Genomic DNA, 16,153 nt, shown 5'->3' on the forward strand with positions numbered 1-16,153 from the left:
CATTGGCTTCATCAGTGTTCTTTCAGACCTACAAAGGGAAGCCTTGTGACTTGTGTGACCAGTGGCATGGAATGCTGCCCATGTCACATGCACCAGGATTGTTTAAAGATCTCCAGGTGGTTCTAAAGTGCAGCCAAAGTTGAAACACATCCATGTAAGGATGGGATGCATTGGTTTCACTTCCTCTCTGTAAAGCAGAATCAAAGAACTGCAGCCGTGGCTACAGGGTGTCTGGAGCTGACCCACACAGCGCTCTGGGCATGGGTCATAGCAGGTGAATGATCACAGATTGGTCCAGATACTCACAGAGACTCTAGGGAATGGCTTAGGGACCCTCACAGGTGACCTCACCAACACCCTGGTTGAGGTTTATGTCCAATGCATTTGGCGGGCACCTGGGGTGGACATTACCTGGAGGCTGAATTCGTGCTCCGAGGACATGTGCAGGAGGCCTGTGGTCTCTTGGTGGCTGTACATCTGCATGGCAACTGCCTTCTTCCAGGTGCTGTAAGAAAGAGCCAGGAGTCCCGAGGGGGAGACTGACTTTGTGCTAAGTGTGGGGAACCATTCCAAGCGTGGGAAATGTGGCTCAGCCCCCACTTGGAAAACCAGTGGGGAGCGAGGTTGGTGGGCAGGACCCAGGTCCATGGATAAGTTCTCCAGTGGGAAATCAGGCCTGCATTGTACTTAGACTGCCATGAGACTTGCTCTTGCTAAAAAACTCCCTCACCCTGAATTAAGGAAGCAAATGTTTACTGAGTATCTTTATCTTCCCAGAATCTGGACTAGACCCTCCAGGTATGGGACATAGCCCTTTCAACCATTTACATTGCAAATGTCCTCCTTTGATGTATTCAGTGACTTCCTCTCCTGTGTCTGCAAAGATAACCACCCAAGACAAACCTTTGCATAGTAAAGAGGATCTTCTTTGATGTTAAGGGCCTCAAAAACCTATAAAGGCTGGTCACCCCAAGGCTCTTGGCCCTCCCCACTTGAGGGAGTGGCTGAGGCGCTGAGAGGTGCTTTCCTCTTGAGAGAGTGGCGGAGCCGTCCCTTTTCCCCCACAGGACATCTGTAGTCCGTGTGTATGTGTATTGGAATACTGAAACCTCAACAGCAGATCTTGCGGGCCGAGATCTGCGTCACTAAGAGTCTATGGGACAAGGTGGGAGGCCTATTTCAGAAAGCCTGGGAATTGTGCTGGCTTCTCCAAACTCTCCACTGGTGAGAGAAGTGAGCTTGGGATGGAGCATGAAGGAAAAGGCAGCCCAAGGAGGCTGTGGGGAAATGGGGAAGTATGAGGCTCTCATGGGCCTCCCAAAGGGGATGCTTTTAGCACGTGGATGTCTCTGCACATTGGCTGGAGTTGCAAGGGTTAGTGTTAGGGCCTGTAGGGGCCCTGTGTTGGCAGAACATGCTGCTAGTGTGTGGTTTGTTAGAATTAGTCCCCAAAGTGTGTCTTGGAACCACTAGCATTGCTTATCAGAATTTAGGGCCCATCTGGGTCAGTGTGGAATCTGGACCAGGGTCTGGGGGTCAAGTTGGATGCAGCTGGAGGTGTGTGGATGCTTTGGAGTCCTAACTTAGACACAGGGAACTCCACTGACTTTAGGAACTTAGAAAGCAGCACCTCCCATAATGGCCCAGGGCCTCATCCCAGCCTCCTGTGTGAGGCCTGTATCAGCGCAGGGCTGGGAAGTGGTTAGTCTGTCTAGCAAAGATAGGCATTTCCCTGATTAATGTCAGAAATCAAAAATCACGTTCGTAAGAATCGGAAGTTCCATGTGTAAATGTTAACTGCAAAGTCATTTCCGATTGTTAACGGTAGCTTACTGAGGTACTATCGACATTCAACTGCACATATTTAAAGTATAAACCTCACCCTGACCAGTGTGGCTCAGTGGGTTTTGTGTTGCTCCATGGACCCAAGGTTGCTGGTTCAATTCCTAGTCCCTTCCCGTCTCCCTGAAAATAGATAAATAAATAAAGCTTTAAAGAAAGAAAGGTATAAAATTTGATAAGTTTGTACATGGTGATAACCATGAAACCATCTCCACAGTCAGCACAGTGAGTTTACCCTTCCTTCCCTGTAGTTTCCTCTGTGCCTTTGTGATCACTCCCTCCATCCCTCTGTGCCACCCAAAGCCCCAGGCAGCCACCAGTCCCCTTTCTGTGTCTAGAGTTTGCATTTTCCAGAGATTATACAAATGCCATTTTCAGTATGTACTTTGTTGTTGTCCTGCCTATTTTCACTCAGCATAGTTATTCTGACATGCTTTCATGTTGTGTTTATCAATAGCCTCTTCCTTTTTCATTGTTAGTTTTTGTTCCCTTGCATGGGCATACCACCAAGTACTTACCCATTTCTGTTGATGGACATTTTCTTGGTCCTCTGTTTCTGCTATTGCAAATAAAGATTCTTTCAACACTCATGTACTCAAGTGTCTTCATGAATATATGTTTACGCATCTATTGGGTGATAGCTAGGAGTGGAATGGGTGGGTCAGACAGTAGGTTTGTGTTTAACTCTTGGAAAAGCTGAGCAACTTTTCTAGAGTGATGGTACCATTTTACATTTCCATCTGCTGTGAGGGAGACTTCCAGTGTCTCCATTTCCTCACCAACGCTTGGTAGTTTACGTCAGGAAAATTGTAATGTGTTATACAAAACCCCAACATCCCAGCACTTTCCTACAATCCAAGTAAAACATGTTAAGTGCCTGCATGAAAACAGTAAACTAATGTTCTCACACAGAAAGCTTCCCACACTGCTTCTTCATCACCAATCACCTACCTTGTTGCTTTGTGTTCCACAAGCCTGTGATGGTTTTCTTAGAATGTGAGAGACTGAATCTCTTTGGCTGATGATTCTGAAGTCCTACCATTGTGTTTGGCATATAACTCAAGTTTTCCTCACAGACGTTTAAAAAGGTTGCATTTCTTTTTTTGAATGTAAACATAAGTTTTTTCCCAAACAACTGCACAAACCTTATATTGAGAGATACAAATAGTCAACGAATATTTGGGCATTAAGAAGGAAACCTGGGTGGGAGAACAGTCTGTGGCACATGCCTTCATTTCTCCTTATCTGTATCTTGCTTACTCTTTTTGTATATCCAAAACACTGAGATATTGATTCACTTACGAACAGGTTTGTGACCAGACAGGCCAACAAGACAGACAAGGTATTCAGGAGGGGTGGGCAGTGTGTTGTGTTCAGAAAAATGGGTGGGTCTTCTCCCAGCATAAATCTACAGGCAGGAGATGAGCTGAATTCACCCATGTAGGAGAGGAGGTGAGGTCAAAGGCATTTGCTGGTGCTGGCTGTTTTTGGGGACTGGGGTGCTGGGTGTCTGTGTTAGCCCACCTCAGTCACTTGTTCTTCAGGCCTAAGCCCCGAGTTCTTTGTGGGGACCAGGGCCAGCTAGGACAAGTGGCCAGAGAGGGCAGGAGATCTCAGTCCTTGGAGTGTGCTGTGGGATGCTGAAGAAGCTTGCTTGGTATGCACATCTTTTGCCTCTGGCTGGCCCTGTCCATCTTACCAACCTCCCTGCCCTGCCCACAGGCACACTGGGACCCCAAAAGAGCAGATGCAGCAGCTGGGCTTCAAGTGTTCCTGGGGGAAGGGGGATGGGACAAGAGCTGCTGCTAAACTCCTCTTGTTCCTAAGCACCAGCTGACTGTGCAGAGCTCGGTTGGAGGTAGGGAGTGGGTCAGAGGGACAGAGAGTGTCAGATCAGGTGAAACTACAAGGTGAGGGGTAGGTGAAGGGCAAGGATGTGCATGCAAGCTTGGAGGAGGCACGGGGCGGTCACAGGCTGTGGCAGCACTGCAGCTGGTTGGGTTTCTGTCCATTGGTAGAGGGCGGCATGCTCATGGCACCACGTTGTTGCCAGGGGACTTGCCCTGGGCTGTGTGTTCTGCAATCTCCTTGTGTGACATGATGCACTAGACCTCTGTGAGAATGTTCCTGAAAGCTTCCTGTACAGTGGTGGATCCAAGGCAGAGGTCTCAATGAAAGGCCAGTTGTTCTGTGCAAAAGCACGGGCCTCGACAGTGGGCATGGACTGCAGATGGCACAGATCACCCTTTTGCCCACCAGCATGATGATGATGTTGCTGTCAGCATGGTTGCGCAGCTCCTTCAGCAGGCGCTCCACATTCTCTTATGTCAGGTGCTTGGCAATGTCATACCCCAGCAGCACACCCACTGCACTATGGTAGTAAGCAGGGGTGACGGTGCAGTGGCCCTTCTGGCAAGCAGTGTCCCTACATTGGCCTTCATGGTCTTGCTGTTAACCTGGACGCTGCAGGTGGCAAACTCCATGCCAATGGTGCTCTTGCTCTCTAGGTTGAACTCCTGTGGGTGAAGTGGTCCAGCAGGTTGCTCTTCCCCACACCTGCATCCCCGATGAGCCCCACTTTGAATAGGTAGTTGTGCTAGCATTCCCAGGTCCCATTGTCCTGGTGTACCAGCACACTTCTCAGTTTTTCTTTGAGCACACAGTGAGAGTTGCTCCTGGAAGCAGAAATTTACAATTTGGGGCTTTGATACCGACGCAGAGTCAGGAGGGGGTGGGATGGGATAGAGATGGAGTAGGCAACAGTGGCAGATGACCATCTCTTAGCATCATGGCCTAGTTCATCTTGCAAACCTGGTTGCTCAGAGGCTGCCATCTGTTCTTGGAGACAATCAACAAGACAAAAGGCAGTGCACAGCCTTTGCCACCATTTGTCAAGCTCAGTTCCTCTATCTCAGAAGCAGGACACCTCCAAGCCCATCCACTATGTCTAAGGATATTCAGACCTCAGAATACTAGTAACCGGGTATCTGTTCAGTGTGAACCAGGCAGGATCACACAAGGGGCTGGGAGGACTTTGAAAGTAGCCACAGATAGGATGCCAAATTTCTAGGTTCACCACCCTGTGTCCAGGTCCTCCTGTGACACAGGCTTCTTTCTGTTCTGGGTGGTGCAGAACGGGACCATGGGTACAAGGCAGAAGTGAACCATAGCTTTTAAGAAGCCTCAACTGTGGCCGGAGTCTCAATTACAGCATTTTTCTCACCAGGAACCTACTCCCCACATGCTCTCCACATCTCCACACCCTATGTTGAGGACCCCTGGTTGTCCCCAAGACACGCATTCTCAGGAATAATTCTCTGAGCCCACCAGCACAGCAGTTCCACACATTAGTCTGAGGGCTCTACATACACTGTTCCATTGAGTCCCTGCAGCCATTGATAGACAGGTATGATTGTCACCATTAACAGTACCCCAAGGTTCTGAGAGGTCCAACTTTTCCTCATGGCTTCCAAAGACCCATATAAGAATGAAGCCTAGGTCTACATGAATCGACAGCCTGTATTTTTAAGCAGATTCTCTGTGATGCCACTCCTAGGCAGGACCCCTTTTTCTGACCCACAGTGGTCCAGACTTGGTCCCACTCAGTTGGGTTCCTTCATCAGCTTGTAGAAAAAAGTGTGTGTATGGATGACATCTTCCATCTCTCCCCTTCTCCCAGAGACCTTTGGCATATGGCGAGGTGTACGTACTGACTAAACATTCGTTCGTGCATTCTGGTTGAATTCTGACAACAAGGAAAAGGAGTTAAGATGTGCTCAATACCAGACAGCGTACTTTCCATACATTAATTAATTTACCCAGCCCTATTCTAATTGGCACTATTAGAATGATTCTTGACAGGTACTGTCACCTTTGGGACACACAGTTTCTTTGTTTCTGAGGCTGGTTACAATGGAGTGACTCACCCACTGCCTCCCACCACGTGAGCAGTGGAAACTGGGATGTCCACACACCCATTTCCCAGTGCTGTCCATTCTTGCCACACTTGATTGGCTTTCTGATTTCATAGTCAAATCTGGTTCCAAATGGCAGCCTTTCATGGCATCCACTACTTTTTTTGAAGTGTGTGGTTTGAGTAACTTCAGGTCACTAAAAAGCTCTGGAAGAGATGAGATGCACAGGAACACTCTTGGCCTCCCATCAATGTATACAAACCATCCATTTACTGGGAGGGCAAAGGTCGGCCCCCCTGGACAGAAAACTGGGTCCAGAAGGAATATAAAGGCAGAGGCGTGGGGCACAGAACCACCATCAGGGAAAAACTCACTCTCAGTGACCATAACTGAGGCAGAGTCATCCCTCCCAAGATGAAGCTGCTGCTGCTGTGTCTGGGGCTGACCTTGGTCTGTGCCTCCAACCATGATGTCGTGGAATGCAACTTCGACCTGTCACAGGTAGAGTGTAGGGAGTTTAGACTTTGGGGGTGGTTTGGGGGATTCTGAAGCGAGGTGCCCCCCTGGAGAGTGAGAACTTTTGCTGTTAGACCAAGTAGGTGGTTTCTGACCTTGGACCAAGAGCACTTGTACCATGTGGAAAGATGACAACCCTTGGGGACCTCAATCTCACTGCAGGGACAGTGGCAAGAGCCCTATGCGGGGTGCTAGTCCAGCTGAGTTCTAATTCCATCTTCACATCATCACTATGAGGCCTGACTCAGGGGCCAGATTTCAAGGAGACAGGGTTCATGCAGTGTCCCACCTCTTCTCTTCTCTCCCAATCACTTTACTGATTTATTGCAGATGTCAGGGGAGTGGTATACTGGTCTCTTGGCCTCGGAAGAGAGGGAAATGATAGAAGAAAATGGTAGCATGAGATTGTTTCTGGAATACATTGACGCCTTGGATAACTCCTCTGTGTTATTTAAATTTCATAAAAAGTAAGTATGGCATTTTTTCTTGGGGACAGAAGCTGAGTATCAGGTTGGAGCTCCCCGCCCCCCCGCCCCTCCACGCACACACACAATCATGCACTTTTGTGTTGCACTTACACTGTGGGCCTGTGTCCAAATCAGAGTCCCTTATCAGCACCGAGTGATCCCGGACCTGATCAACCTGAAGATTTCCAGACTCAGAGATAAGAATTGCTGCCAAGAATAGGTTTAACTGGGAGTAGAGGAGTTAGGGCAGAGGGGATTCGAATCACAAGTAGTGTGACAATATGGTTTAGGTAAGAGCATAGGATGGGGATCAAGAGCCTCGCTCTCTCATGAAACTATTTTTTCTAGTTGTGTGAACTAGGAATTTTCCGCTTTTCACCCCAGTTACTTCTTTGGTAAAAGAAAATGATCGCAATAATCTCCTATGGGTTTTTGTGTGTGTGTGTGAGGGCTGAGTGAGGCAATGTTTGTACAGCATTTATCTGAGAGGCTGGCACATCTGAGCCCTCAGCCAAGTATGTACACAGGTAGCTGGGGCAGTAGTGACAGTGGGAAGTAGTGGGAGAGAAATACTGGTATCAGTAGTTGACTCATTCTTAAAATAGCAATAAAGTAAAATAGGAAATTAAGAGTCGTTTAACATTTTATGAAAGGTTTTTAATAGTTTGTTGAAATGTCTCTAGTTATATTTTGTTTGCTTTTTTCTTTTGTTGATTATGTTCCAGTTAAAGGTGAGATCATATGGTATTTGTCCCTCACCTCCTGGCTTATTTCACTTAGCATAATGCTCTCCAGTTCCATCTATGCCATTGCAAAGGGTATAAACTCCTTCTTTGTCTCTGCTGCCTAGAATTCCATTGTGTAAATGTACCATAATTTTTTGATCCACTCATTTGCTGATGGGCACTTAGGAACCAGAGACATTGAAATTAGGAACATTGTAACAATAGCCACAGGGGAGTGGGAAGGGGATAGTGGGGAGAGGGGTCTATAGGAGCTACTATAAAGGACACAAGGACAAAATCAAGGGGGAGGGTAGTGGTGGGGGAGGGAGGTGGGAGTGGCTGGGGTGGGGTGGAGGGAAGGGGAGAAAATGCAGACAATTGTAACTGAATAAAAATATATTAATTAATAAAAAAAAAAGAACAAGATGCTTGAAGAGTAAAAAAAATGTATTATTTAGAAAGAATCTTAGCAATTTTGTGGTAGGGATAACAAAAATGTTATGGCAAATGCAGATTGATGAACATAGGCCTATGAACTGTCTTTAATCTTTAGCATGAATTATTATTTACTGGATATGTAAATATTTTAAATAATTTCTTCATAAAGTGTAGTAGTGAAGATATTAGCATAAAATAAAACTACTACTACCCCCCCAAAAAATAGTTTGTTGAAATGGCACACTCAGGTTACAGGTGGAGTGGGAGGGAGTCAACCCCTCAGTATCTCACAGGCATCAATCAGCTCATTCTGTTTCACAGAGTCAATGGTGTGTGTGGTGAACTTATTCTCATTACTGATCCAACAGAAGAGAAGGGTGTATATAGTGTTCCTTGTAAGTACACATTTTAAAAAGTCTTTGTAAATTCTATTTCCATCAACAAGAAATTTACTAAATCCCAATATCTTTACGATAGAGATCTATTTCTGATTAATATTATTTAGGTACTATACATGAGGCCATTGAATAGCGAATATTCTCTAACTGTTTTGTGGAACCTTGCTTGTAAAAGCCAAGGCCTGGCATTTAACCATGAGAATAAGATGGCCATGTGGTCATATGTTGCCCTGGCAACAAAAGAAAACTGGCCCACTAAGAAAGTAATTTGGAGAGGTTCTGATTCCATGCCTACTGTGATGGCTTCTGGAGGCCATTGCCACAGCACCTTGGCTGGACAGGGTGCTGGTAAGTAATACCAGCAGAGCTCCTAGACAGGACAGAGACACACAGGTGGCAGACATGACAGAGGGAGGTTGGTGAGCCTCAGGCAAAGTAATAAAAGGACAGGTGCAGCTGTGGCTGATTTCTTACCACTAGGAATCAAGATAGTACGGGTTGTCATTTCCACCCTTAGAAGTCACCAGATGAAGCCCTGGAGGCAAATGGAAGGCTTCAATATCACCTTCACCTCTTTCAGGATGCACTTGAATTAGTTTTGTAAAAGAAAATAGGGAAAGAGTTTCACTTGCTTTTCAGGGATCTAAGAAGTTCTGACCTATGTTCTCTTTCATCCACAGATGATGGATACAATACATTTTACATAATTGAAGCAATCTACAATGAATATTTTATTATTCACTGCATGAATTTTCGTGATGGGAGAAAAAACGATATGATAGAGCTGTATGGTAGAGTATTCTCATGCTGATATTCACCTTGGAGTGGGCTACAGATACAAAGATTGTCCCAGTCTTCTCCAGCACCACCTGTCCTCCCTCAAAGAGAGGTCCTCACCATGGGTAACCCCCAGGCTCGGTGATGGGAAGGTGATGAAATCTCTCTCTGTGCAGAAGGACATCCTAAAAATGTCAAAGTCAACACAGGCTACAGCCCCTCCCTCACTTCTGCCTAAAGCACCAGTCAGTGCCATCCATCCCCATCATCTGTCCCCCCTGCTGCAAGGGTCTCCATGACCAACACAAAGTCACAGCCATTACCGTCACTCTTCCCACAGCCCGAAACCCAGATGTGCGTCCAGAACTGAAAGAAAAGTTTGAGGAAATTTGCCGAAACCGTGGAATTCCACAGGAAAACATACTGGATTTCACCAAGACTGGTAAGTTTAGCTCTCTCTGGTTTCCTCTTCCTGAGTCCCTGAGTTACTGATTGGAGAAAAGCAAGAGAAGGCAACACCTGCAATGGGTCCCCTCTGCCCTACCATAGAAAATCATTCGTTTTCTCACTGGGAAATAAGGGGCTGGTGGTTGACTGTGCTGTGTTCTGCCTCCACAGATCGCTGTGCCCAAGCCCGTGGAAGCCCCGGAGCCCAGGCCTCCAGGTGGGTGATGTCTGATGGGGTGTGGGGTGACCCAGATAAAACTACCCTCCATGACCAGTGGTGCTTGATGCTGAAAGGGTACAATGCAGATATTTGGTGAGGAAGCTTGTGGGGTGAGCTTGAAATTGGGAGTTGGGGGTTGTAGTTCAGGAGCCACTCCTTCATGAGATTTAGAGCAGATGACATCACAACTGAAAGGAAGAAACAACGAAGTGCACCTCACAGGGTCACTGAGTGGATGTCCTGCTGCTGAGAAGACCTCAGAAATTGATACTGTTCTAAAATCATTAATACTTAAATGTGAAATAGGGAAAGAGTACCAGGGTGTGAGTGTGAAACTCCAGTACACTACTGGGTCTTACTCATCTTCCAAGGCCTTGTCCTTGGGCTCACCCTCCAATTTCTGGTAATGCGGTCTTCCTTTGATCTGTGCACATCCTTAACTTCTGACCTGGAAGTTGACCTCCCCTTTGTGCCACAGCTGCAAAATATCCTCATGTGTTTCCTCCCTCAGCTATATTGTGGGGCTTTTTTCAGGAAACATAAGGGAAAGTCTTAGCAAGTAGCGCTTGCCTAAAGCCAGCATCTCAACATGCTAACTATGGTTGTTGCCATTCTTTCTTGACTTATCAAAAATTCTGCAAAATATTTAATGCTGAGGATGGCAAAACCAGCCTGGGGTCCTCCACTGAGTCCTCGCTGTTTGTCATATACCCATTTGACGGAAGCATAAGCTGGGAACATAGTAGAAAAGGAAAAGTCATTCCCCAGTGCCTTCTTTCCCCATATTCTCAAAAGTAGTATGGGTGAGAGAGCAGGCTGTTACCTTTATCTTCACCATTGTTCTCTGTAATGGAAACACTGTTTGCCTTCAGTTCAATCCAGGAAGTGCTTAATGAGTTTCTGCCTGCTCTTTCTCATCTGCTTATTTAGTGCCGAGTGAATGCTTCTTTCCACGGTCCCAATGTCTTCTTGTGACAAGTACTTTGACCTGATTTCCAGCACTGTCGTCCAAGAAGGCATTATCTCTGAATCTTCAGGATCTTCTCTACGTGTCTAGCAACTCAACTCACCAGAAATCAAAGGTTTTCTCCCAATTTCCAACTCTGTATTCCATTCCCGGGAGAACTCTACCGTGAATAACACTTCCTTCTCCCTGCTCAATAAATCATGTATCTTGCAGTCAGTTGTTTGTCTGTGTTTGTTCAGGTGAGAGACCTGGTGCTGACAGCAGGCCAATGAGGGGCTCCTTGATCCCCTTCCCTTAACGGTCCTCTAGCTTTCCAGAATCTTCCTGGTTTGAAGATTCTCAGACTTCCATGGTCATTCTCTGTCCCTGTGAGCACTGCCTGCCCTTTTAGTTGCTTGTTTGTTAGTGACCCGAGAAAGGCAATAAGGAGTTGCACCACAGTTTGTCCAATCCTGGAATTCTCCTTCTCAGTGCAGCATGAGGGATAGATGCTCTGAGGCAGACCCAGCGTTCCATGTGTCAGGGCCCGGCCTCCACAACCGGCTTCTCGACACCCTCAGGCTGGGAGAAAGTGTGTGTCAGAAAATCTTCCTCACCACTGCTGGTATGTACTGTACACTTCTTCCCTGAGATGCTAGTGTCTCTAAATATATTAAGAATATAAAATTCAATTCAAATGGGGGTGGATGACCCTTCCTATTCTGTACAGGTGCCCTGTCAATGCAACAGTACCGTTGCCGGGCAGGGCTACTTTGAGGGTTCTCACAGACTTAAGCCACATGACTTGAACAACATTGTTTTCTCTTGGATATGTTACACTTAGTCTTATACCCATGAACAGTGGTTGATTTCCCCTGGGAAAGACATCCTCCCCCACACCCATCCCCAAACCTAGGGCCATTTCTACAAGATTGCACTATGTCCATGCCATGGATGCTCCATTTCCTAACAGATTTCATTATCAGCAACATAAATGCCAATTACCCTCCACAAATTAAAGGGAATGTACTAGATGCATAATAGCATGGTTTGATCCAAGAAAATTGCTGAAGGAGACATATGTGCAGCATGATGTCAATCACATAAATCTTTTTTAAAAATTTTTATTGTTATTCAATTACAGTTGTATGCCTTTTCTCCCCATCCATCCACCCCATAAATCTTAAACAATACAGACAACAGTGGGAAATATCATTTGTGGATCTCTGTGTGTTTGTGCGAGATAACGCAGAGATTCTCAGAAAGTATACACTAATTACCTGGGTACCCTGATGAACTGCAAGCTCTGAGTCAGCAGGTGTTGGTGGCCTGTGAGACTCTGCTTTCTAACAGGCTCCCAAAGATGCCAGTGGTCTGTACCTTGGGTGGTGTGACTAGCATGAAGGGACACGGTGCTTCTTACCTTCTTTATTTTAAAAAGAATTTATTTATTTTTAGATAGAAGGTAAGAGAAGGAGAAAGACAGGGAGAGAAACATGAATGTGAAGTTGCCCCTTGTTCACCCCTTACTGGGGACCTTGCTTGCAACCCAGGCATGTGCCCTGATGGGTATGGGACTGAGGACCCTTTTGTTCTCAGGCCTACAATCAATTCATTGAGCCTCACCAGCCAGGGCTCCTTCTTATCTTCTTCAGTGCATCAATGCCTTGATTATTTTTGCTTCACCTGGGTGGAGGGACCTTTCCGTTTTACTCCTGGACTCCCATAACTTTAAGATATTCTAGCCCACAAGTGTTTGTTCAAATAGGTGTTTCCATGGGGACACGAGGATGGCACGTCCTATTCCACTGTCTTGTTCCTGACAACCCAGGTCAGGGATTACTTCATGTAAAGACACACATGGAGAAAGACACTTCATTGCACTCTGTATTTTGATTTTCTAGGATATTGAATAACCCAGGAATCAAACGAAAGTTATGGCGAAATCAGCCTTCAATGGGAGCGATGCCACTGATTCTTGGTGCACTTTGCTCAGGGACTGAAGGGCCAAGCTCACAGTCAAGTCCATGGGGTATATTCCACCATGACATTTAAATGTTAAGTTGTTCCTTTTTAATTTTTAGTTCTGTATCACCCTACTATCACCTCTCTGTCCATTAAACATTTGTACAATTGAGAATAAATTGAGATGGTTAAGAGAAACAGAGAAAAACAAAGCTGTTGGAAAGAGCACCACAGAATAAATCCCAAATGCAAGCCAGCATAAATGGGATACCTCACTATGTCATCCATGCTCAGTTCCTTCTGAGAGTTCCCTCTGCTTGTGCATCAGAAATATAGTGAGGAAGTTCTGGTCTTGGCATCCAGCTGGACGGGAGAAATGGGTCCTGCAGTAGTTTCCTGATTGTGCTGGAACAAATCACCAGGAATTTAGAGGCCAAAACAACGAGTTTATTGTCCTGCAGTTCTGGGAGGTCAGACGTCTGATACCCGCTCCCTGGACAAAAACCAAGGTGCCCCGTGTCTGTCAGCATACTGAGCTCTTCTACTGTGTCCTTTCTTAGTGTAAAACTTTCTCCTTGGTAGTTTTCTTGTATATTCTTGGTTTTTAATTGCTACGCACTTTCCCCAGTTTGTTTCACAGTGTAAAGTTTGTATGTTGAGCATTAGCCAGCGGGACTCAGTTTAGAGGATCCCAATTTTGTTGGCAAGTTCTAAATGATCATATTCGGAAGGCAGTTGAACATTTCCCTTCTTCTCTTCATCAGGCCTGGGCAGGCTGTTGGCCTTGGTCACGTCAGTGTGGTAGAGCTCCCTCACAGCCTGTTTGGCCTGGTTCTTGTTGGCCTTGACACCCACAATGGACACGAGTGTGCCATTCTCCTCCGTCTTTGTCATGGCTCTCTGGGTGGACAGGGGGACACGATGATGGCAGCGTGGTGAATCCTGTGTCACCTGGGGCTGGTGACCTAGGCTGCCTCCTGAGCCACAGTGTTCAACCGTGGAACCGTCTGTGGCATGCAGATGTCCTTTGTGTGTGGCTTTTTACGCCTTTCAATTCTACTTTATTTGCCTTCAAAGCCTTTGCTTTGTCTTTGACTTTGGAAGGGGCAGGAACTTCCTTTTCCCTGTGGGCACCATGTTCATGAAATGATTGTTTGTTTTTTAATGATTAGGGATTATTATGAGTTTCTTGCTGCTATAGAGAAATGCTGTTGATTTGTAAGTTGAATACTTTAGCAACGTTAACGGATTTATCAATAATTGTAATGAAATTAGTTCCAATACTTTGTGAACTCTTGGTTTTATACATATATGGTCATATTGTTACAAATAGTGCAAAAGTACCTGTTCTGACACTTCTGCTTCTCTCTCTCTTTTTTTATCTTATCCTTTTCACTTTAGCCAGAAGCAACAGGGTTACTTAAATATGGAAACCATAGTTTCTATCTTGGAATTCGTATAGAATTAAGGCCCAACGTATGGACTATTTCCGTATTGCCTGTGACCCGATGTATTGGCCGGCAAACAATATAAGGAACAGTATTTTTTACCCCAATGGAGCAAATTTACAAAAATTTTATTCACAAAAAGAATCCATTCCTCTTAGCAATACATCTGTGTATCAAAAAAAAGTTGTAGTCGAGAACCAAGATGGCGGCGTAGGTAGACACACTGTACCTCCTCGCACAACCAGAACTGACAGAAAATCGAACGGCAAGGAAGTCCGACACCAAGGAAATAAAAAATAAACATTCATCCAGACCGGTAGGATGGGTGGAGACGGGCAGCTGGGGTGGAGAGGACTTGTGTTGCCATGGGGGGACCGAGACTGGTGGAGTGTGGGACACAAACGGGGCAGGCAGTCTGACCACTAGTAGACCCCTCGGCCCCACATCTGTGCACAGATAAACTGAGAGGGCCGTACTCAGAGTGGCGGAGAACAGGGCAGTCAGAGTGCGGGCAGCACCCTGCAGCCCCACATTCGTGCACAGATAAACCAGACAAACAGCGGGGAGCAAAGCAGACCGTGCAACCCAGGGCTCCAGCACGGGAAAAAAGCCTCAAAACTCTGATTGAAAACGCTTGTGGGGGTTGGGGCAGCAGCAGGAGAGACTCCCAGCCTCACAGGAGAGGTCATTGCAGAGACCCACAGGAGCCTAGGGTGTGCACAAGCCCACCCACTCGGGAACCAGCACCAGAGGGGCCCAGTTTGATTGTGGGTAGCGGACAGAAATATTGAGGTCTGGTGTAGAGTGAAGCGAGCGCCATTGCTCCTCTCGGCCCCTCCTCCACATACAGTGTCACAGCACAGGTCAGCAGCATCACAGCGCAGCAACCTGCATTACCCCTCCGCCCCCAAACACCTAGGGCTGCGCCCCTTAAAGTAACAGACGCACTAAGACAAAAAAAAAAAATGACCCAAATGACAGAACACTTCAAAGCTCCAGAAAAAATACAACTAAGCGAGGAAGAGATAGCCAACCTATCGGATGCACAGTTCGAAACACTGGTTATCAAGACGCTCACAGAATTGGTTGAATCTGTTCGAAAAGTAGATGAAAAAATGAAGCCTATGCCAAGAGAAACAAAGGAAAATGTACAGGGAACCAATAGTGATGAGAAGGAAACTGGGACTCAAATCAATGGTGTGGACCAGAAGGAAGAAAGAAACATCCAACCAGAAAAGAATGAAGAAACAAGAACTCGGAAAAATGAGGACAGGCTTAGGAACCATCAGGACATCTTGAAATGTTCCAACATCCGAATTATTGGGGTGCCAGAAGGAGAAGAGGAAGAACAAAAAATTGAAAACTTACTTGAACAAAAAATGAAGGAGACCTTCCCCGATCTGGCAAAGGAAATAGACTTCCGGGAAGTCCAGGAAGCTCAGAGAGTCCCAAAGAAGCTGGACCCAAGGAGGAACACACCAAGGCACATCATAATTACATTACCAAAGATTAAAAATAAGGAGAGAATCTTAGAAGCAGCACGAGAAAAGGACACAGTTACCTACAAAGGAGTTCCCATAACACTGTCAGCTGATTTCTCCAAAGAGACCTTACAGGCAAGAAGGGGCTGGAAAGAAGTATTCCAAGTCATGGAAGGCAAGGACCTACATCCAAGATTACTGTATCCAGCAAAGCTATCATTTAGAATGGAAGGGAAGATAAAGTGCTTCTCAGATAAGGTCAAGTCAAAGGAGTTCATCATCACCAAGCCATTATTATATGAAATGTTAAAGGGACTTACCTAAGAAAAAGAAGATAAAAAATAGGAACAGTAAAAATGACAGCAAACTCACAGTTATTAATGATCACACTTAAAACAAAAACAAGAGCAAACTAGGCAAACAACTAGAACAGGAACAGAACCATAGAGGTGGAGATCACATGGAGGGTTGTCCTTAGGGGAGTGGGAGGGGGAGATGGGGGGGAAAGGTACAGAGAATAAGTAGTATACATGGTAGGTGGAAAATAGACAGGGGGAGGGTAAGAATAG

The 16,153-nt window shown here is 46.0% G+C and overlaps 1 pseudogene; it reads right to left on the reverse strand.

Moving 5' to 3' along the window:
• Positions 1-3,810: 3,810 nt before the first annotated feature.
• On the reverse strand, positions 3,811-4,619 carry LOC128780494 (ras-related protein Rab-11B pseudogene; annotated as a pseudogene).
• Positions 4,620-16,153: the final 11,534 nt, after the last annotated feature.

This window comes from Desmodus rotundus, chromosome 1 (assembly GCF_022682495.2).
Source record: "Desmodus rotundus isolate HL8 chromosome 1, HLdesRot8A.1, whole genome shotgun sequence".
NCBI lineage: Eukaryota > Metazoa > Chordata > Mammalia > Chiroptera > Phyllostomidae > Desmodus > Desmodus rotundus.